The 20,435-nt window shown below is 41.8% G+C and overlaps 1 pseudogene; it reads left to right on the forward strand.

The window, feature by feature from the left end:
- The first annotated feature begins 11,312 nt into the window (after positions 1–11,312).
- Positions 11,313–12,925, forward strand: LOC100995910 (alpha-1,3-mannosyl-glycoprotein 4-beta-N-acetylglucosaminyltransferase-like protein MGAT4E; annotated as a pseudogene).
- The last annotated feature ends 7,510 nt before the right edge of the window (positions 12,926–20,435 follow it).

The following is a 20,435-nucleotide window of genomic DNA, read 5'->3' on the forward strand; positions in this document are numbered from 1 at the left end:
ACACGGTGAAACCCCGTCTCTACTAAAAATACAAAAATTAGCTGGGCATGGTGGCGGGTGCCTGTAATCCCAGCTACTCAGGAGGCTGAGGCAGGAGAATCGCTTGAACCCGGGAGGAGGAGGTTGCAGTGAGCCGAGATCGCGCCACTGCACTCCAGCCTGGGCGACAGAGCGAGACTCGTCTCAAAAAACAAAAACAAAACAAAACAAAACAAAGTTTGGGAATCAGATTGCTAATTTATAAGGGGCATGGCCAGGACTTAGTATGCAATGGGGCCAGGTAAGAAGGAATTGCTATTAACTGAAGAGGTTTGATAAAGTACCACGTCCCAAGGGCAGACCAGAATGAGTTGGAGGGTGAACACAATCTTCCTCAGCTTCATAATTCCACACTTCATGATCCAGTCAATTTTGGGGGCCAGACCCAAGTCTAATCCTTAGGATCTTTATACTGTTTCCTCTATCAGGGAATACCTGTTCCATTCCTTTCTCCTGGGTAACATAGGAGCTCCGTAGGATTAAAAAAAAAATGGAGTTCCATGCTAGCTATAAACACTCTACTTGCAGTTACTATAATTAGCTGAGAGCTCTGGGAATTCTCGAGCTTCATTCACGCTGTATTATGAATCAGAACTTCATCTCTTTTTCTTGCTAAATAGTGTTCCATTTTATGTATGCACCACATTGGGTTTTTCCGTTCATCTGTTGAGGGACATTTGAGTTGCTAATGTGAATAATGCTGCTATAAATATGGGTCCACAAATATTATTTCAAGACCCTGCTTTCAATTCTTTTGGTATATATCCAGCAGTGGAATTACTGGATCATGTGGCAATTCTATTTCTAATTTTTTGAGGAACCACCATACAGTTTTCCACAGCAGCTGCACCATTTTACATTTCCACAAACAGTGCACAAGGATTTCAACTTTTGTTCATCCTAGCCAACACTTGTTATTTCCTGTTTCTTTTTAATAGTAGTCATCCTAATATGTGTGGGATGGAATCTCATTGTGGTTTTGATTTGCACTCCCCTGATGATCAGTGATATTGAGCATCTTTTCATGTGCTTATTGGCCATTTATATATCTTCTTTGGAGAAATGTCTATTCAACTCCTTTTGCCCATTTTTGAATCAGGTTTTTTTGTTGTTGTTGCTGCTGCTGAGTGTTTGGAGTTCTCTATATAAACTGGATACTAATCCCTTATAAGATACATGATTTGGGCTGGATGTGGGGGCTCATGCCAGTAATCCCAGCACTTTGGGAGACTGAGGCAAGAGGATTACTTGAGCCCAGGAGTTTGAGATCAGCCCGGACAACATAGCAAGACCCTGTCTTTACAAAAAATTTAAAAATTAACCAGATGTGGTGGTGCAGACCTGTGGTCCCAGCTACTCAGGAGGCTGAGGTGAGGATTACTTGAGCCCGGTAGGTTGAGGCTGCAGTGAGCTGTGATTGTGCCACTGCACTTCAGCCTGGGTGGCACAGAAAGATCCTGTCTCAAAAAAAAAAAAAAAGATGTAGGATTTTCAAATATTTTTTCCAACTTTGTGGGTTGCCGTTTTACTCTGTTGATAGTGTTTTTGATGCACAAAAGCTTTTAATTTTCATAAAGTCTAAATTGTCTATTCTTTCTTTTGTTGCCAGTCCCTTTGGTGTCATATCCAAAAATTCATTGCCACATCCAATACTGTGAAGCTTTTGCCTATGTTTTCTTCTAAGAGTTTTATAGTTTTAGCTCTCAAGTTTGTCTTTCATCCATATCAATTTAATTTTTGTATGTGATGTAAGGTAAGGATCCAACTTCATTCTTATGTGTGTGCATATCCAGCTTTCAGAGCACCATTTGTTGAAAAGACTGTCCTTTTCCCATTGAATGGTCTTGGCTCCCTTATCAAAAATCATTTGACTGTATGTTAGAGTTTATTTCTGGGCTTCTTTTCCATTCCATTAGTCTATATGTCTTCCTTTATGCCAATACCACACGTTTTGATTACTGTAGCTTTGTAGTGAGTTTTGAAATAAGGAAGTGTGAGTCCTCCAACTTTGCTCTTCTTTTTCAAGACTGTTTTGCCTACTCAAGGCAAATTCCATATGAATTTTAGGAAGGATTTTTCTATTTCTGCAAAAGACATCATTGGGATTTTGATGGGTATTGCACTGAATCTGTAGATGACTTTGAAAGTATTAACATCTTAACAATATTAAGTGTTCCAATCAATGAACATAGGATGGCTTTCCATTTATTTATGCTTTCTTTAATTTCTTTGGCAATATTTTGTAGTTTTCATTGTACAAGTCACATCCTTGGCTAAGTGAATTCCTAAGGACTTTGTTCTCTTTGATGGTATTAGAAATAGATTTCTTTTTCATTAATTTCATTTTCAGAGTGTTTATTCTGTTTATTACTGCATAGAAATTCAACTGATGTTTTTGTGTTGATTTTGTATCCTGCTAATTTGCTGAATTAGTTTAATAGTTCTAACAGGTTTTTTTGGTAGAATCTTTAGGACTTTGTACATATAAGATCATATCATCTTCAAACAGAGAAAATTTTGCTCTTCTTTTCAAATTTGGAATTTTTTTCTATCTTTCTTTGTGCCTAATTGCTCTGGCTAGAATTTCCAGTACTATGTTGAGTAGAAGTAGCAAGAGCGGGCATCCTTGCCTTGTACCTGATCTTACAGGAAAAGTTTTTAGTCTTTTACTATTCAGTACGGCGTTCACTGTGAATTCTTTATATATGATTTTATTATGTTCTGGTAATTTTCTTCTATTCCCAGGTTGTGGAATGTTTTTATAATGAAAGTGTGTTGAATTTTGTCAAATGCTTTTTCTGCATCAGTTGAGATAATGGCGTGGTTTTCTTCCCCTTCGTTATGTTAATGTGGTGTATTACATTGGTTTTCATATGTTAATCCATTATTACATCCAGGAATAAATCCCCCTTGATCACGGTATATAATCCTTAAGATGCTGCTTAATTCTTTTGGCTAGTATTTTATTGAGGATTTTTATATGAATGTTCAAAAGGGATATTGATCTGTAGTTTCCTTGTTGTATCTTTGCTAGCTTTGGTATCAGGGCAAAACCAGCCTCACAGGATGAACTAGGGAGTGTTTCCTCCTCTTAAATTTTTTGGAACAGCTTGAGGATTCATGTTAGCTCTTTAAATGTTTGGTAGAATTCACCACAGAAGCCATCAGATCCAGGGCTTTCTTTGTCAGGAGATTTTTTTTATTACCGATTAGATCTTACTAATTATGAGTCAACTCATAGTTTCTATTTTTTAACGATTCAGTCTTGGTAGGTTTTGTGTTTCTAGGAATTTGTCCGTTTAATCTGGGATATCCAATTTGTTGGCATACAATTGTTCATAATACTCTCTTATAATCCTTTTTATTTCTGTGAATCAATAGTAATGTCCCACTTTCTGATTTTAGTATTTTAGTCTTCTCTCCTTTTATTCTTACTCAGTCTAGCTAAAGATTTATCCATTTTGTTCGTCTCTTCAAAGAACAACTTTTGGATTAGTTTCTTTTCTTTTTCTTTGAGACAGAGTCTCGCTCTGTCACCCAGGCTGGAATGCAGTGGTGCAATCTCAGCTCACTGCAAACTCTGCCTCCCGGGTTCAAGTGATCCCCTCACCTCAGCCTCCCAAGTAGCTGGGATTACAGATGTGCACCACCACACCTAGCTAATTTTTGCATTTTTTGTGGAGACAGAGTTTCACCACATTGGCCAGGCTGGTCTTGACCTCCTGGCCTCAAGTGATCCACCCACCTCGGCCTCCCAAAGTGCTGGGATTACAGGTGTGAGTCATCGTATTTTCTTCATTATTTTTCTGTTCTCTATTTTGTTTATCTCTGCTTTTATCTTTATTAGTTCCTTCCTTCTGCTAGCTTTGAACTTTGTTATCTTTTTCTAGTTCTTGAAACTGTAAGTTAGGTTGTTGATTTGAGATCTTTCTTCTTTCTAAATATGAGAATTTATAGCTATAAATTAACCCCTCCACATGGCTTTTGTTGCATCCTCTAAGTTTTGGTATGTTGTATTTTAATTTTCATTTATCTCTAAGTATTTTCCAATTTCCCTCTGTGATTTCTTCTTCCTCTTCTAAAGGGAGGTCCTAGAATATAGTTCCTTGATAAGCTATGACAAAATTTTGGTATGTCGAGTGGGGTACCTCAGTAGTCACTCTCATAGAAATAGACTATAATAGGCCGGGCACAGTGGCTCACGCCTGTAATCCCAGCACTTTGGGAGGCCGAGGCGAGCGGATCACGAGGTCAGGAAATCAAGACCATCCTGGCTAGCACGGTGAAACCCCATCTCTACTAAAAATACAAAAAAATTAGCCGGGCGTGGTGGCGAGTGCCTGTAGTCCCAGCTACTCGGGAGGCTGAAGCAGGAGAATGGCGTGAACCTGGGAGGCGGAGCTTGCAGTGAGCCGAGATCACGCCACGGCACTCCAGCCTGGGGGACAGAGCGAGACTCCATCTCAAAAAAAAAAAAAAAGAAAAAAGAAAAGAAGTAGACTAGAATAGTGGTTACCACAGGATGGGGAGAGTAGTTGGGGAGCAAGCATCATGAGAGATTGTTCAGTGAGTACAAAGCTGTAGTTAGATAGGGGGAATAAGTTCTGGTGGTCTATTGTATACTAGGATGACTAGAGTTAACAATAATGTCTGTTTCAAAAGAGCTAGAGGAGAGGTTTGTTAATGTTATCCTCACAAATAAATAAATGTTCAAGGTGATGGGTATGCTAATTACCCTAATTTTGTCATTGCACAATTTATACAGGTATTGAAACATCACATTACACTCCATAAATATGTACAATTATTATGTGCTAGTCACAAAATTTTTTTAATGTACATAGGATAATGGTCCAATGATCAAGAATGTCAGGATAGCTAACAAATACTTTGAATAAAATATAATACAGTAGGATGATTAAAAAAAAAAAACTCGGGGTAAGAAAGAATATTTTGCCGGGCACAATGGCTCACACCTGTAATCTCAGCACTTTGGGAGGCCGAGGTGGGCAAATGGTTTGGACTCAGGAGTTCAAGACCAGCCTGAGCAACATGGCAAAAACCTGTCTCCACTAAAAATACAGAAAATTAGCTGGGTGTGGTGGTGCACACCTGTAGTCTCAGCTACTTGGGAGGCTGAGGCAGGAGGATTGCCTGAACCAGGGAAGTTGTCTGCAGTGAACCATGATTGCACCACTGCACTCCAGCCTGGGCAACAGGAGTAAAAAAACACTGCCTCAAAACAAAGAAGAAAGAATATTTGTAGAATATATAAAAGTTCTCTAAAAGCATCAACAGTGGGTAATAGGAAAGAATCACTATTGTAATACTCAGAATTGTCAAGTTATAAAATGTAAAGGAAGGACAGCTGAATACGAGAAAACTATATTTTGAAAAATAACAATGTGGGCCAATTTTTAAATAAACCATATAAATACCAGGGCTATGTAGGAAAATCTCACACAGGTTTTGCTATTGTTTTGCTATATGCCTTATAACTCTGGTTCCTCGTTCCTGCATTACTGTCTTCTTTTGTGTTTAGCTGGGGTTTTTTGTAGTGTAATGTTTTACTTTTCTTCTCATTCCCTTTTGTGTATATTCTATAACCATTTTATTTAAGGTTGCCATGGGGATTACACTTCACATCCTGAAGTTATGACACTCTAATTTGAATTTATACCAACTTAACTTCAATAGATACAAAAACTCTGCTCCTATACTGCTGACTCCCCACCCCTTTCAGCTATTGATATCATAAAATATCTTTATACATTGTGTGTCCAAAAACATAGACTAATAGTTGTTTTTTAAAATGTATTAGTCTCTAAAATGATGTAGAAAACAAAATGCGGAGTCTCAAACTGAAGTTACAATAATACTAGCTCTTAGACTAATAATTGTATTTTATACCGGAAATTTTATGCTCATTTTTACTTCTACATAAATTTTTTTAAAGAAGCATTTTGGTTGAGAGAGAAGAAAGAAGATGAGGAAGCTTTTTTTAAAGACTAAGAAGAAAAAGTAGAAAGGGGTAGGAGAAGGAAAAGGAAAAAGATGCTTATTTAGTCTCAAGTGAGTCATGACCTATAGCATAATGCTATAGTTTTATACATGTGCCTTTAGCAAAATAATACTATCACTAAGTAAAGCTCATCTATAATTGTAGATGTTTTTAGATTTAAAAGTTGAATTTAGGATCTTTATGGAGTAATTAGAACTGGTATTAAATTCCTATTATAAACAACTAGAAAATTGGATAAAATATAAGAAAAAAAATGCCTTCGGACATTGAACAACAAGTAACCCAGGAGAGAAAGCACAGACACAAAGTAAGCCTTACAGTTTCCCTGGCTTTCTGCATTGAGGTAATTTCTGAACCACAGACATTACAGAGCAGAATTCCAGGAAGGAGAGAACTATGCAGGAAAAAGAGCTCCAGAAATCTGCATGGGAGTTTCCTCAAGTCAAGACTACTGGGCCATGCACACATACAGTAAAATTCCACAAGGCCAGGGGAAAAGTGGGATGATGTCAATGATAAAACTGAAGCAGAGCAGAGGAAGAATATGGAAATTTCTTGGGTCAAACATTAACATCAGGGGGTCTAGGAAAGAATAGAGGTTTAATGACCTATTTGTGGTAACTAACAGATCTACTTACCCGTTGGGCCTGATCTTAGCCTGGAAAGGGGATGTGGAATGAGAGTAATGAAGAAAGACTCAACAGCTCACTGTAGCTCTTCTTTACAATTCTCCATGAGGGCTTTGTAAGTTGTTGAAGGTATTATTCAAAACCTGCCAATTTAATTCAAAGTGGTGGAATTGCATTCTGAATGATTTCTAAAATACTGGGTCAAATCAGGATAGCTATGTTATGCTGTGGTAACAAACAACCCCAAATCTCAGTGGTTAAAGACAATAAAAGTTTATTTCTCCCCCAAATTATATGTCTCATCCAGGTGTTGACTCTGCTCCATATGGTCACTCAGGGAACTAGGCTGACAGATGCTCCATTGTCTTGCAGCTATGCCATCTGGAATGCATAGCCAACTTAGTCACCAGAGTAAGGGAAGAGAAAAAATGGAGAATTTCATGTGGGTTTTTTACTGTCTTACCCCAGAAAGGACACATACTAATTTCCACTCATTTTTTCATTGGCTAGAGTTAGTATTGTGGCCTCACTTAACTGCAAGGGGGCCAGGAATAGAGGAGCAAATGGAATATTTAGAGAGACTTACTGTGTTTACCACAGCTAGAAAGCTGGTGTTAACATTTCTCACCACTCAAATCTAACCTTCACTTACAAGTGATGGGGGAGATGGTGAGCTGCCTGCTCCCCATTCAGAAAGAACAATGGTTGCTAGGTAGTGTCTCCTGAGAGTGTTGACCAGGCTTGGCTGGTCTTATAGGAGACATTCAGTGGCTTCAACCTACTCTGTGCAGTCAGAGCCCTGCCCTTCAGACACTAAGGCTGTTTTATTTTTAGTTTCAGAAAAAACCCTGCTTTCAGAGGAACTTCAAATTATATTTGTCTGTGTGTGATCCAAGAGCCAAAGACAGATTAAATGATTCCAGTGGACATACTGCTCTGATTATGGTGAGAATTTTCACATGGTTAGAAACTTCCAGTTAGTTTCCATTTTCCTTGCTACCTCAATATTTCCCTTGGAAATGTGGCGCATGCAATGAAGGGCTTATATTCAAATATCGATTTTTTACTTGACTCTGAGGTAGAAACTCCTACAAAAATTCTACCGCCCCAACCAAACATGAGTTTGGAAGGGTAAGCCTTGAGGAATCAGTCAGCATAATGGCTGAGAGACAGGAGGGGGGAGGTTTAGTGGAGATGTGGGATTTGAAAGGATCATACTCGGACCCTTTACCTTCTATTTTGGTTTCCTTTCCTTGGTACAACACCTCTTCTGGTTGCATCCCTTCTCCAAGAGGGTTTTTCCCTTCTATTGCATGATCCTCCTAAGACGTATCCTTGGCTTAAGCAGGTGAATAAATGTATCTTTAGTTAACTTCCTGTCATAAAAAAACTAGAAAATAAGAATACATCTGAAAACCCATGAGGAAGGTACAGAATGTAAAGAATAAATAGAATCAAGCTCCTCGGCCTTTTAAAAGGCCATTTAGATGGCAATTTTTGCCGTTTTTAGATAGCAAAAATTTGGGGTGAGAGGTGTTAGTATGCAGAGGGAGAGAGCTCAGGAAAGAATAAGCCAGTGATACCTTGAAGTAGGAACAGAAAGGGAAAGGGTAAGAAAATGGCGCCTGTGTGCTCCTCTACGAGGAGGTACTTAAAATCCATGTGCTGCCCACATTTCTCTGCAGAGCTACATCCAACCCCTGGCAGCATGCATCATTGCCTTGGAAAATATGTCACAGCAATTATATCCTTATTCCTCCTGAGCTTCTTTCTCCGTGAGAAAATCCAAAATGCTGAATATAAACTTCTGTTGGTGAGTACCAGAACCTGATAGTGGAACCCGTTTTCAATTATTAAGTAGGAAAATAGCTAAATAAAAGTCAACATTTAGGCCCCATCTATGTGGGAAACTCTAGAATTGCTGTAAATGTTCTCAGAAAAGAGAAGTAAAGACAGAATACTTTTTTTAATAAACATAAAGGAAGTGAAATAATTTTGTTTTGTTTTTCTTAAGAAAAGATGGCTGGGCGCAGTTGCTCATGCCTGTAATTCCAGCAATTTGGGAGACCGAGGTAGTCAGATCAGGAGTTTGAGACCAGCCTGGCTAACATGGTGAAACCCCATCTCTACCAAAAATACAAAAAATTAGCCAGGCCTGGTGGTGCACACCTGTAGTCCCAGCTACTTGGGAGGCTGTGGTGGGAGGATGGCTTTAGCTCAGGAGGGAAAGGTTGCAGTGAGCCAAGATCACACCAGTGCACTCCAGCCTGGGCAACAGAGTGAAACCCTGTCTCAAAAAAAAAAAAAGGCAATTTACTTTCTGTAAATTGCTAACCCATGAAAGAAATACATGAGTAATTTGTTATAACCATCAATGGTGACAGTGGAGAAGTATAGATAAAGAAAACAGACATTTCCAGGGGAAAACAGAGTAGTACCAGACATAGGAGACAACTGACAATGAGATGCCTAATTTGTGGTTACTAGGAGACTTGCTTGCCAGAAGGGTATGGAATAGGAGTGATAGAGTCTTCCTGTAGCTTTCCTTCAAAAACTCTGCAAAGGACTTGTGTATTATTGAAAAAATCATTCAAAACCAACACTACCAGCTTGATTCACAGTTACTTTCTAAATCCCTGAATTTAAAACAGCCACTTTCCACTATCCCTTCATATATCAGTGGGATTTGACTAGGAGCAAGGAGGAAGAAAGGGGACTCCAGGTGTGGAGAGGGCAGTGCACACCCACCTCTAAAGTACCAGGCTGACTGGCAGGACTAGCAGGCAATGAGGACCTGGGTGCTGGCCACTTCCCAATCAGGACCTAGCATGGAGATGTGATTTTTCCCATTTCTCACATGAAAGATTGGAAATAGCTTCCCTAAGTGGACAACATCTGCAAGTGAGAAGACCAAACCCCACACAGTTCCTGGCCAGGCTTTGAAATTCACATTTTTGCTAAAACATCTCAGACCAGCTGGAGCTAAGCACAGGGCAGGTGTGGGGAGTGGTTCAGAAATGTGTGCACGGTCAGATGTGAGCAAAAGAAAGGACTCTAGAATTGAGGCACTGGGGCCTATGTTCCTTGAGGACAGGGCCAGGCACTGGGTGCCAGCACATCTCACAGAACCTAGCCCAGGCCTAAGCCAAGGTAGACGACACTGGCCAGCCTGACAACGGTGAGGGCAGGCAAGTGCTTACTCCGCACAAGACTTAACCCTTCCCGCAGGCACTCCACACAAACCAGGGAGCCCCACTTCCCAACCTAGGACCCATGGCCTCTGCTGGAAAGCCCTGTGCGGTTTCATGATGAGGTGGGGAAAGCGGTTCCCTGAGCCCCACACTCGGCTTCCCTGGGCACAGGAAACTGAGGCTTGCCCAGCCTGTCCTCAAAGGCTGCTCCTCAATTGTCTCCAGAGAATCTGGGGGTGAACCTCAGGACTGACATATCTTATCCTCAGAAGGAAAAGGAGGACATAGCTTGGAAATAGCTGTCAAACAAATCAACTCTGAAAGCAAGAACCATCTGCGAACCTTCAAGGAGATGCAGAGAGACTCCCAACTTCTCCAGCAGGCTAGCTACCAATCCCTAGCTGGAGCCCGTCCCCAGGAAAAGAGTGAGTACCTGGGAGGGAGTGGCCTGACTGGGGGAAGATCAGCCAGGGTATTTTGGCCAGAAAAAGGAAGGAGGGTTGAAAAGGGAACTGACTGGCCAGTGGCGAGGAAAGAGTGTGTGTGCTCTGAGGCAGGGCCATGCTGTGGAATTTGATCCATGTTATGATCCTGAGTGTGTTTTCCTCCCACCTGGTCACCCCTTGAATGACCAACAGGACAGAAGGGCCATAGTGACCCTGGGAAGGAGCTGTCCCATAGTGAAGCTCAGTCATGGTTGGCCCCCAGGGAGGGGAAAACAGGAAGGGGGAGGAGCCGGAGGGAGCGCGGGAAAAGGCATTGGGTAGAGGGTAGGCAAAGAGGGCCATGTGGACTTCAGATCTCAGTGCAGTAGACTATTGGACCCTTGGGTTTACATAGATTTCCAGAGATCCTCTAATCCAGGTCTGGTTGACCTGTGGTAGCTGAGATAACTCTGAAGGTCAAGGCCAGGCTAAGATATTTTGCCAAGCCAGCAATTTGCCTTTGGTACCCGGCAGTCTTGCCCATGAGAGAGAGCCTTGCCCTTCATAAAGCTTCCCCAAGAGCCTTCCAAATATTGACCAAAATACTTTGACCAAAGAAAATCACATCACAATTTCTGATCAGATATTAACCTCCTATCTGGACTGCATGTCCCAGGAAAAGGAATGTGAATTGTCACTGGGATCAACCTAAGGAGAAGACCTGGGAGGAGAGTCCTAGGAATGCTTCACCATCCTGAAGTGCTCATGTGCCTCATGTCTCCCCCAGGACTGCTGACCGTGGGGATTGCCTCAATGCAGCATCCTCGTGGGAGCTACCTCTTGGACAACCTGCAGTCCATGTTCCAAGCTTCCTCATAACGTGAGCTGGAGTATATCATGGTGCTGGTCCACCTGTCAGGTCCTGACCCTGAATGGCTTGGCCAAACAGCTGCCACTATTTCAGGTCTCTTCACACCACAGATTAGGGCCGGGAAGCTGCTGGTGATCAATCATAGCTCCCCTCTCCCAGGAGATCTGAGTGACATTAATCACTCATCACTCTGTGAAGCCCTCTATTCCAGACAGAAAGTAGATCATGCCCTCCTCATGAACTTTGGTAGCAACCTCTCTGATTACTTTCTTTTGTTGGAAGATCATATTCATTGCACCCCCAAATTCGCTGCTGCCATCTCTTCGGCCTTATCAGCCTTATCAACCTGGAAAGAACTACCTTGGGTGATCCTGGAGTTCTCCCACCTGAGCATCTCTGGGAAAGTTTTCTGCACCAGTGACCTCTCCCGCCTGAACACTTTTTTCCTCCTCTTCCATAAGGACACTCCTACTCACTTGCTTCTCTCTGAATTTCGTCTTCTCTTGGCCCAGAATGTTCCTATTCATTTCAGTCCCTCTGTCTTCCACCACACAGGCAACTATTCTGTGTTTGATGACGTGCTTTTCTGTGGAGAAGGACAGGGTCTTTGGTGAACCAGACAACCCTGTTGCTACTGTCCTTACTGACATGGTATCAATGTTGGCTGTGATTCTACAATACACTTATACACTGAACAAGGAGGGCTACTCTACCTTAAATCCTTTAAAAGGAAACTACTTGACAGTGATTCTGGACAGGCCACAAAAGACACCCAGATAGCAGTGCTGACAGGCTCCGACAAAGACGGGAGGTACCGACTGCAGCAGGGGCAAGTGGAACTGGGCTATGACCCCCAGGAGGATCCCAAAAGCTGTGCTCGCTATGCCCTGCTAGGGCCACTGGTGGGAGGAAATTTGGACCAGGTAGTATTTTCTGAAGAAGAGTCTGTGGAACAGTTGAATTGTATCCGGCTGCTGGTGTTGGCATCTCAAGAGTCTTGACTCCTGATCAAGCAGATCAAAGTCTGGACTGAGCCTGAGGAAGAGGAGAGATAGAGGGCACAATGGGGATTCTGGAAGAAGTGGGTCTGAGAATGGAATCTACATGGTTGGAAAGAAATAAACCCAGGCACCAATCAAAGGCTACTCATTTTAGTAGAGAGGTCATACAATTTATTGCTCAAACTAGAACACTTTTTCTCTTTCTGTTTTTTTTTTTTTTTTTTTTTTTTGAGAAGAGTTTTGCTCTTGTTGCCCAGCTGGAGTGCAATGGCGCAATCTCGGCTCACCGCAACCTCCGCCTCCCAGGTTCAAGCGATTCTCCTGTCTCAGTCTCCTGAGTAGCTGGGATTACAGGCATGCACCACCACGCCTGGCTAATTTTTTTTGTATTTTCAGTAGAGATGGAGTTTCTCCATGTTTGTCAGGCTGGTCTCAAACTCCCGACCTCAGATGATCCACCCGCCTCGGCCTCCCAAAGGGCTGGGATTACAGGCGTGAACCACTGCGCCCAGCCCAAACTAGGACACTTTTGAAAGTGAAAGGAAAGGAAGCACTCTTAAAAACTGCACTAGAACAAGAGATATAAACCAGGACTGTCCCGGGCAAGATAAGATGTAATGTCCCCCTAATGATGAGTTTTAAGATAGATGACACAGTCTGATGAGGGGTGAAGCCAAGACAATATCCTTCTGGCTTCCAAGCACCAGGGAGAGGGAAGGTGTCACCATGAACTGCCTTGTTCTTGTCTATATACAGGTATAACGCCCTCGGATCTCTCTTTGAGGGAATTATTGCTCTATTTAGAGTAGGCAATAGTCTTAATAGTATATTCACGAGGGTGGAACTGACTTTAGTTCACATCTGTAGACCCAAACCTCCAATGTACCAAGGTTGAGACCTTTCCAGAGCAAAGTTTGCTGAGCTGGGTTTCAGATGGATGCTTCAAGTATCCGTTAATTTCCTAGAACTATGTGCAAAATTTGTTGTAGGCTCATATGTGCATTTTTTCTAAGGAGAAGATACTTTACTTTCATTCAAGCATTGATATGTTCCATATCTTCTCCTAAAAAGTTAAGAATAGGGCCGGGCGCGGTGGCTCACGCCTGTAATCCCAGCACTTTGGGAGGCAGAGGCGGGCGGATCATGAGATCAGGAGATCGAGACCATCCTGCCTAACACGGTGAAACCCTGTGTCTACTAAAAATACAAAAACATTAGCCAGGCATGGTGGCGGGCGCCTGTAGTCTCAGCTACTTGGGAGGCTGAGGCAGGAGAATGGTGTGAACCCAGGAGGCAGAGCTTGCAGTGAGCTGACATCGCGCCACTGCACTCCAGCCTGGGTGACAGAGCGAGACTCTGTCTCAAAAAAAAAAAAAATGAGTTAAGAATAGCTAAACCAGCAGCTGTAACCTTCTTGAGGGAAGAAACAATATGTCACTTACAGCAGAATCTTTCTATTTCCACTGGAAAATAAGAAGTTAGGCTCACACATTCTTTCATGTATCTAATCAGCAAATATCTGGATGCATACATAGTGTTGGATGCTTTTAAAGATGTATGAATAATAAGATGAACCAAATATTGATGACAGCAGTAAGGGACTTAACAGCAAAAATCAGTAATCACACCTGTAATCCCAGCACTTTGGGAGGCCAAGGCTGGTGGATCACCTGAGATCAGGAGTTTGAGACCAGCCTGGCCAACATAGTGAAACCCCGTCTCTACTAAAAATACAAAAATTAGCCAGGCATGGTGGCATGTGCCTGTAATCCCAACTACCCAGGAGGTTTAGGCAGGAGAATCGCTGGAACTTGGGAGGCAGAAGCTGCAGTAAGCCAAGATCACGCCACTGCACTCCAGTCTGGGCCACAGAGCAAGACTCAAAAAAAAAAAAAAAAAAAGAAAGAAAAAAGAAAAAGAAAAAGAAAAGAAAAGAAAGAAAAGAAATTAGTAAATGTTAAGGCCGGGCATGGTCGCTCACACCTGTAATCTCAGCAGTTTGGGAGGCCGAGGTGGGTGGATCACAAGGTCAGGAGTTTGAGACCAGCCTGACCAACATGGTGAAACCCCATCTCTATAAAAAAAATACAGAACTTAGCCGTGTGTGGTGGTGCGCACCTGCAATCCCAGCTACTCGGGAGGCTGAGGCAGGAGAATTGCTTGAACCCAGGAGGCGGAGGTTGCAGTGAGCAGAGATTGTGCCACTGCACTCCAGCCTGGGCGACAAAGTGAGACTCCATCTCAAAAAAAAAAAAAAGAAAGAAAGAAATTAGTAAATGTTGGCTGGGCACGGTGGCTCATGTCTGTAATCCCAGCACTTCAGGAGGCCAAGGTGGGTGGATCACCTGAGGTCAGGAGTTCAAGACCAACCTGGCCAACATGGTGAAACCCCATCTCTACCAAAAATACAAAAATTAGCCAGGTGCCATGGCAGGCACCTGTAGTCCCAGCTACTCGGGAGGCTGAGGCAGGAGAATCGCTTGAACCAGGGAGACAGAGGATGGAACTGACTTGGCAGTGCCAAGATAGTGTCACTGAACTCCAGCCCGGGCAACAGAGTGAGACTCCCTCTCAAAAAAAAAAAAAGGAAGAAAGAAAGAAAGAGAAAGAAAGAGAGAGAGAGAAAGAAAGAAAGAGAAATTAGTAAATGTACAGGGAGCTAAAATTGTTTTAACTTACACTGAAACAGTAATTTCTCATTTGTGTATAGATTTCTAAATATATAACTATATACTGAAGTGTTCGTTTTTAAATATATTTAATATGTGTGTATACATGTTTATATATTGAGAAAGAGGGATGCTAATCAGGGTTAAAGTATTCTAAGTTTCTAGTTCAACGGAAGAGTAATCATATTAACTATAAACATTAAGTAAAAACATTTGTGTTAAATTTTTAGGATAATTCCAAATGCTAGAAATAGTGTTTAATGCCCAAACTAGAGAGAAAAAGAAATGTAATGGGGAAAAAAAGAAAAACTCAACCAATCCCAATCTTTTTAGGCAATAAAAGAGGGAATAAAAATAAAAGTAAAAGGTATGTGCTGTGATATAAATCACATTGGAGATAAACAAATCCATAAATATAAATATAATCTATTAAAAACAGAAATTAACTACATTTTGGCATTAGCCAAAAACAGACTGTCTTACTCAGTTGGAAAACAAATACAGCTTTTCCTGTCAATAAGAGGCTCACCTGAATCTAATAACTTTAAAAAAGTTGGAGGTAACAGCATGGAAAATTATACAGGTATATCTTGCTTTACTGCATTTCACTTTAAAATGTGCTTTGCAGATATTGTGTGTTTTACAAATTGAAGGTCTGTGGCAACCCTGCATTGAGCAAGACTATCAGTACCATTTCCCCAATAGCCTGTGTCACTTCATGTCTCTGTGTCACATTTTGGTAATTCTCAAAATATTTCAAACTTTTTCATCATTATTATTATATCTGTCATGGTGATCTGTGGTCAGTGATCTTTGATGTTACTAATGTTATTTGGGGGTGCCATGAACTAACCCTTAAAAGACAGCAAAGTTGATCAATAGATGTTGTGTGTGTTCTGACTGCTCCACCAATCAGCCAGCCACTCCCCATCCCTCTCCTTCTCCTTGGGCCTCTCTATTCCCTGAGACACAATGTTGAAATTATGCCAACTGGCCGGGCGCGGTGACTCACGTCTGTAATCCTAGCACTTTGGGAGGCCGAGGTGGGCAGATCACGTGAGGTCAGGGGTTTGAGACCAGCCTGGCCAACATAGTGAAACCCTGTCTCTACTAAAAATATAAAAATTAGCCAGGCACGGTGGCACATGCCTGTAATCCCAGCTACTCAGAAGGCTGAGGAGGGAGAATCATTTGAACCTGGGAGGCAGAGGTTGCAGTGAGCCGAGATCGTGTCACTGACTGCACTCCAGCCTGGGCAACAGAGCAAAACTCCATCTCAAAAAAAAAAAAAAAAAAAAAGAGGCCGAGCACAGTGGCTCACACCTATAATCCCAGCTCTTTGGGAGGCTGAGGCAGGCAGATCACCTGAGGTAAGGAGTTCGAGATCAGCCTGACCAACATGGAGAAACCCCATCTCTACTAAAAATACATAATTAGCCGGGCGTGGTGGCACATGCCTGTAATCCCAGCTACTCGAGAGGCTGAGGCAGGAGAATCACTTGCACCAGGGAGGCGGACGTTGTGGTGAGCCGAGATGGTGCCATTGCACTCCAGCCTGGGCAACAAGAGTGAAACTTGGTCTCAAAAAAAAAAAAAAAGAGAAAGAAAGAAAAGAAATTATGCCAATTAATAACCCTACATTGGCCTCTAGGTGTTAAAGTAAAAAGAAGAATCACGTCTCTCTCTTTAAATCAAAAACCAGAAATGATGAAGCTTAGTGAGGACGGCATGTTGAAAACCAAGACAGGCTGAAAGCTAGGCCTCTTGTGTCAAACAGTTAGCTAAGCTGTGAATGTAGATAAAAAGTTTCTGAAGGAAATTTAAAGTGCTACTCCAGTGAACATACGAATGATAAGAAAGTGAAACAGACTTATTGTTGACAGGGAGAAAGTTTGAGTGGTCTGGTTAGATCAAACCAGCCAAAACATTCCCTTAAGCCAAAGCCTAATCCAGAGCAAGGCCCTAACTCTCTTCAATTCTATGAAGGCTAAGAGAGGTGAGGAAGCTGCAGAATACAAGTTTGAAGCTAGCAGAGATTGGTTCATAAGTTTAAGGAAAGAAGCCCTCCCCATAATATAAAAGTGCAAGGTAAAGCAGCAAGAGCTGAAGTGTAGCAAGTTATCCAGAAGATCTAGCTAAGATTATTAATGAAAGTGGCTACACTAAACAACAGATTGTCAATGTGAATGAAACAGTCTTCTAATGGAAGAAGATGCCATCTAGGACTTTCATAGCTAGAGAGGAGAAGTCAATGCCTGGCTTCAAAGCGTCAAAGGACAGGCTCACTCTCCTGTTTGGGGCTAATGCAGCTGGTTGCTTTAAGTTGAAGCCAATGCTCATTTACCATTCCAAAAATCCTAGGGCCCTAAAGAAATAGCTAAATCTACTCTACCTGTGCTCTAGAAATGGAATAACAAAGCCTGGATGACAGCACATCTGTTGATAGCATGGTTTGCTGAATATTTTAAGTCCACTGTTGAGAAGTATTGCTCAAAAAAAAAAGATTACTTTTAAAATATTATTGCTCATTGGCAATGTACCTGATCACCCAAGAACTCTGATGGAGATGTACAAGAAGATTAATATTGTTTTTATGCCTGCCAACACAACATCCTTTCTGCCATCTATGGATGGATCGAGGAGTAATTTTGACTTTCAAGTCTTATGATTTAAGAAATACTTTTAGTAAGGCTATAGTTTTTTTGGTTTTGTTTGTTTTTGAGACGGAGCTCGTTCTGTCACCCAGGCTGGAGTGCAGTGGCACAATCTTGGCTCACGCCACCTCCACCTTCCAGTTTCAAGTGATTCTCCTGCCTCTGCCTCCTCAGTAGCTAAAGCTACAGGCACCCGCCACCATGCATGGCTAATTTTTCTATTTTTAGTAGAGACGGGGTTTCACCATGTTGCCCAGGCAGGTCTGGAATTCCTGACCTCAAGTGATCTGCTGGCCTCAGTCTCCCAAAGTGCTGGGATTACAGGCATGAGCCACTGCACCCGGCCTAGTGAAGTGACAGTTGCATGATTCCTCTGATGGATCTGGGAAAAATAAGTTGAAAAACCTCTGAAAGCATTTACCATTTCAGATCCATTAAGAACATTTCTTATTCATGAGAGGAGTTCAAAATATCAACATTGACAAGAGTCTGGAAGAAGTCAATTCCAGCCTTCCTGAATGACTTTGAAGGGTTCAAGACTTCAGTGGAGGAAGTACCTGCAAAGGTGGTACTTCTGGTTCAAGAGAACTAGAATTAGAAATGAAGCCTGAAGATGTGACTGAATTGCTGCAATCTCATGATAAAACTTAAACCGGTAAGGAGTTACTTCTTATGGATGATCAAAGAAGGGGCTTTCTTGAAATGGAATCCACTGCTAGTGAAGATGCTATGAACATGGAAATGACAACAAATGATTTAGAATGTTATATAAACAATTGATGAAGCAGCAGCAGGATGTGAGAGGACTGACTTCAATTTTGAAAGAAGTTCTACTACGGGTAAAATGCTATCCAGCAGTGTCACCCGCCACAGAGAAATCTTTTGGGAAAGGAAAAGTCAGTCAATGTAGCAAACTTGATTGCCATGAAGGAAGGAAGCCAATAAATAAATCACTGGTAATTTATTTATAGGAGAATTGTATAGCAGTGTTCTTCATTAGAGGAAGAGAGATGAGATCCAGTGCTTGAGCAGAGGGAGTGATTTTAAATTAACTAATGGAAACAGGTGGAGAAGGCAGAGTATATGGGTGCTAAAGCTGGTGGCTGGGTAGATATGGTGGAGGGAGTCTGTAGAAGTTCTCTTCTGATTACTTTAATTTCTCAGCGAAAAAAAAAGAGGCAAAGTCATGAATTGAGAGTGAGGATGGAGAAAAGGTATGGGAGGCTTAGAGGACAGAGAAGGTGGGAAATTGTCTGTGAGATTATGAGAGAGAATGGATTGGGGAAGCATTACAGACAACATTAAGGGCCTACTCAAGGCTCTTGATTATGAATTCAACATGACGCCAGCCAGCACGGTTGTGTGTTTCCCCCAGCCATGGTGAGCTAAATAGGTGCAGGCTCAGAATAAATAAAGAAGATTGACCATTGGATTTAAACTGTGTTGTGGATTTTCCAATCTTATACAATGAATTCAGAAGCAAAGAAGTTAAAAATATATGCAAGGCAATGACTATAGGGATGCACCACTGAGTTAAATCTGTGTAAGCATGGGAGAAAAGATATCAGGGAGATGAGGTGTAGTAAGAGATGGAAGCAGTTCAATGTCTGGGTCAGTACTTGGTGTCAGTTGTATCTTATCAAGACATGAGGAGCCCTGATGACCTCTCATGCTTGTCAGAAACCTTGTCCCAGTACCTGAAGAAATCTCCCCACTGAAAACAATCCAGCGACTACAGATATTACTAAAGGCAAAACAAAACCAACAAAAATCTAACAAAGCATCCCCAACTTCCATAGGAACCTTGTTCAATGTCACTGGCATTTTCTAGAGTGACCATGTGGTAGATAAATATCATTGGCCTTAAGAATGAGGATTTGAAGGCAGAGTGCATGAATAAAAAACATAGCTCTGCCTCCTGAGCAAGTTCTTTTGATCCCTCTGGGCATTTTTCTCATCTCTAATACAGGAATAAAAATAGCTCCTACTAATGAGGTTGTGAAAATTAAATGATTTAATTAATGAAACACACTTAAAACAGTAGCAGGCATGTACTAAGGGCTTGTTTATATTAGCTAATACCATCAGTATCATCATTTAAAGGGTTAACTCCTAATTCTTCACAAGAATACCATCTAGTCACGGCCTACGTCTGCCAGCTCATTGCTACTGGCCACCCTACACTCTACTCACTTCCTGGAATACCATTTTTCCCTTTATTCTTTGACAAATTACAAGGCTCAAAGAGGCATGGAGAACTTGGACTTGATTCAGACCACATCCTTAGCAAAGACTGATCAAGGCACAGCACCACTCACAATAAGGGGTAGTGGGCAGGAAAACAAAGATTAAAGAAACAATTAGAAAAAAGAAAGAAAGAAACAATCAATCTCAGTTATTTCCAGGGCTCTTTCTGTGCCCATGGAAGGCACTAATTCTCTCCAGATATTGGCTCCTCACCCCAGCCTCTACCATGGCAAGAAAGCAGATGCTGAAAAACAGATGCTGAAACTTGGGCTGTTTTAAACAACAAAGAGTGGCAAAGAACAGAGCAAAAGCAAAAATAAAATGAGACCATAAAGAAGTGTTTGAGTTGGCTTCCCCACTCCACTCTACCCTCGCCCTACATATACCTTCTTCCAAGCCTCCCTGCATTCCATTGTTCCAGGGTCCTTTTTTCAACCATGGTTCTCAATCAGGAGCAATTTCCCCCCTGGGGGACATTTGGCAATGTCTGGAGATATTTTTGGTTGTCACAGCTAGAGGATACTATTGACATCTAGTGCAACAGCTGGGGATGCTGCTGTGAACAGAGAATAAATCTCAGGACCCCAAAATCACTAAGCCAAAGGGAAAAGTCAAGCGGGGAACTGTGTCAATCAGACAAACCTGTCTCCCTCCCTTTTTTTTTTTTTTTTTTTTTTGACCGAGTTT

This window comes from Pan paniscus, chromosome 1 (assembly GCF_029289425.2).
Source record: "Pan paniscus chromosome 1, NHGRI_mPanPan1-v2.0_pri, whole genome shotgun sequence".
Lineage (NCBI taxonomy): Eukaryota > Metazoa > Chordata > Mammalia > Primates > Hominidae > Pan > Pan paniscus.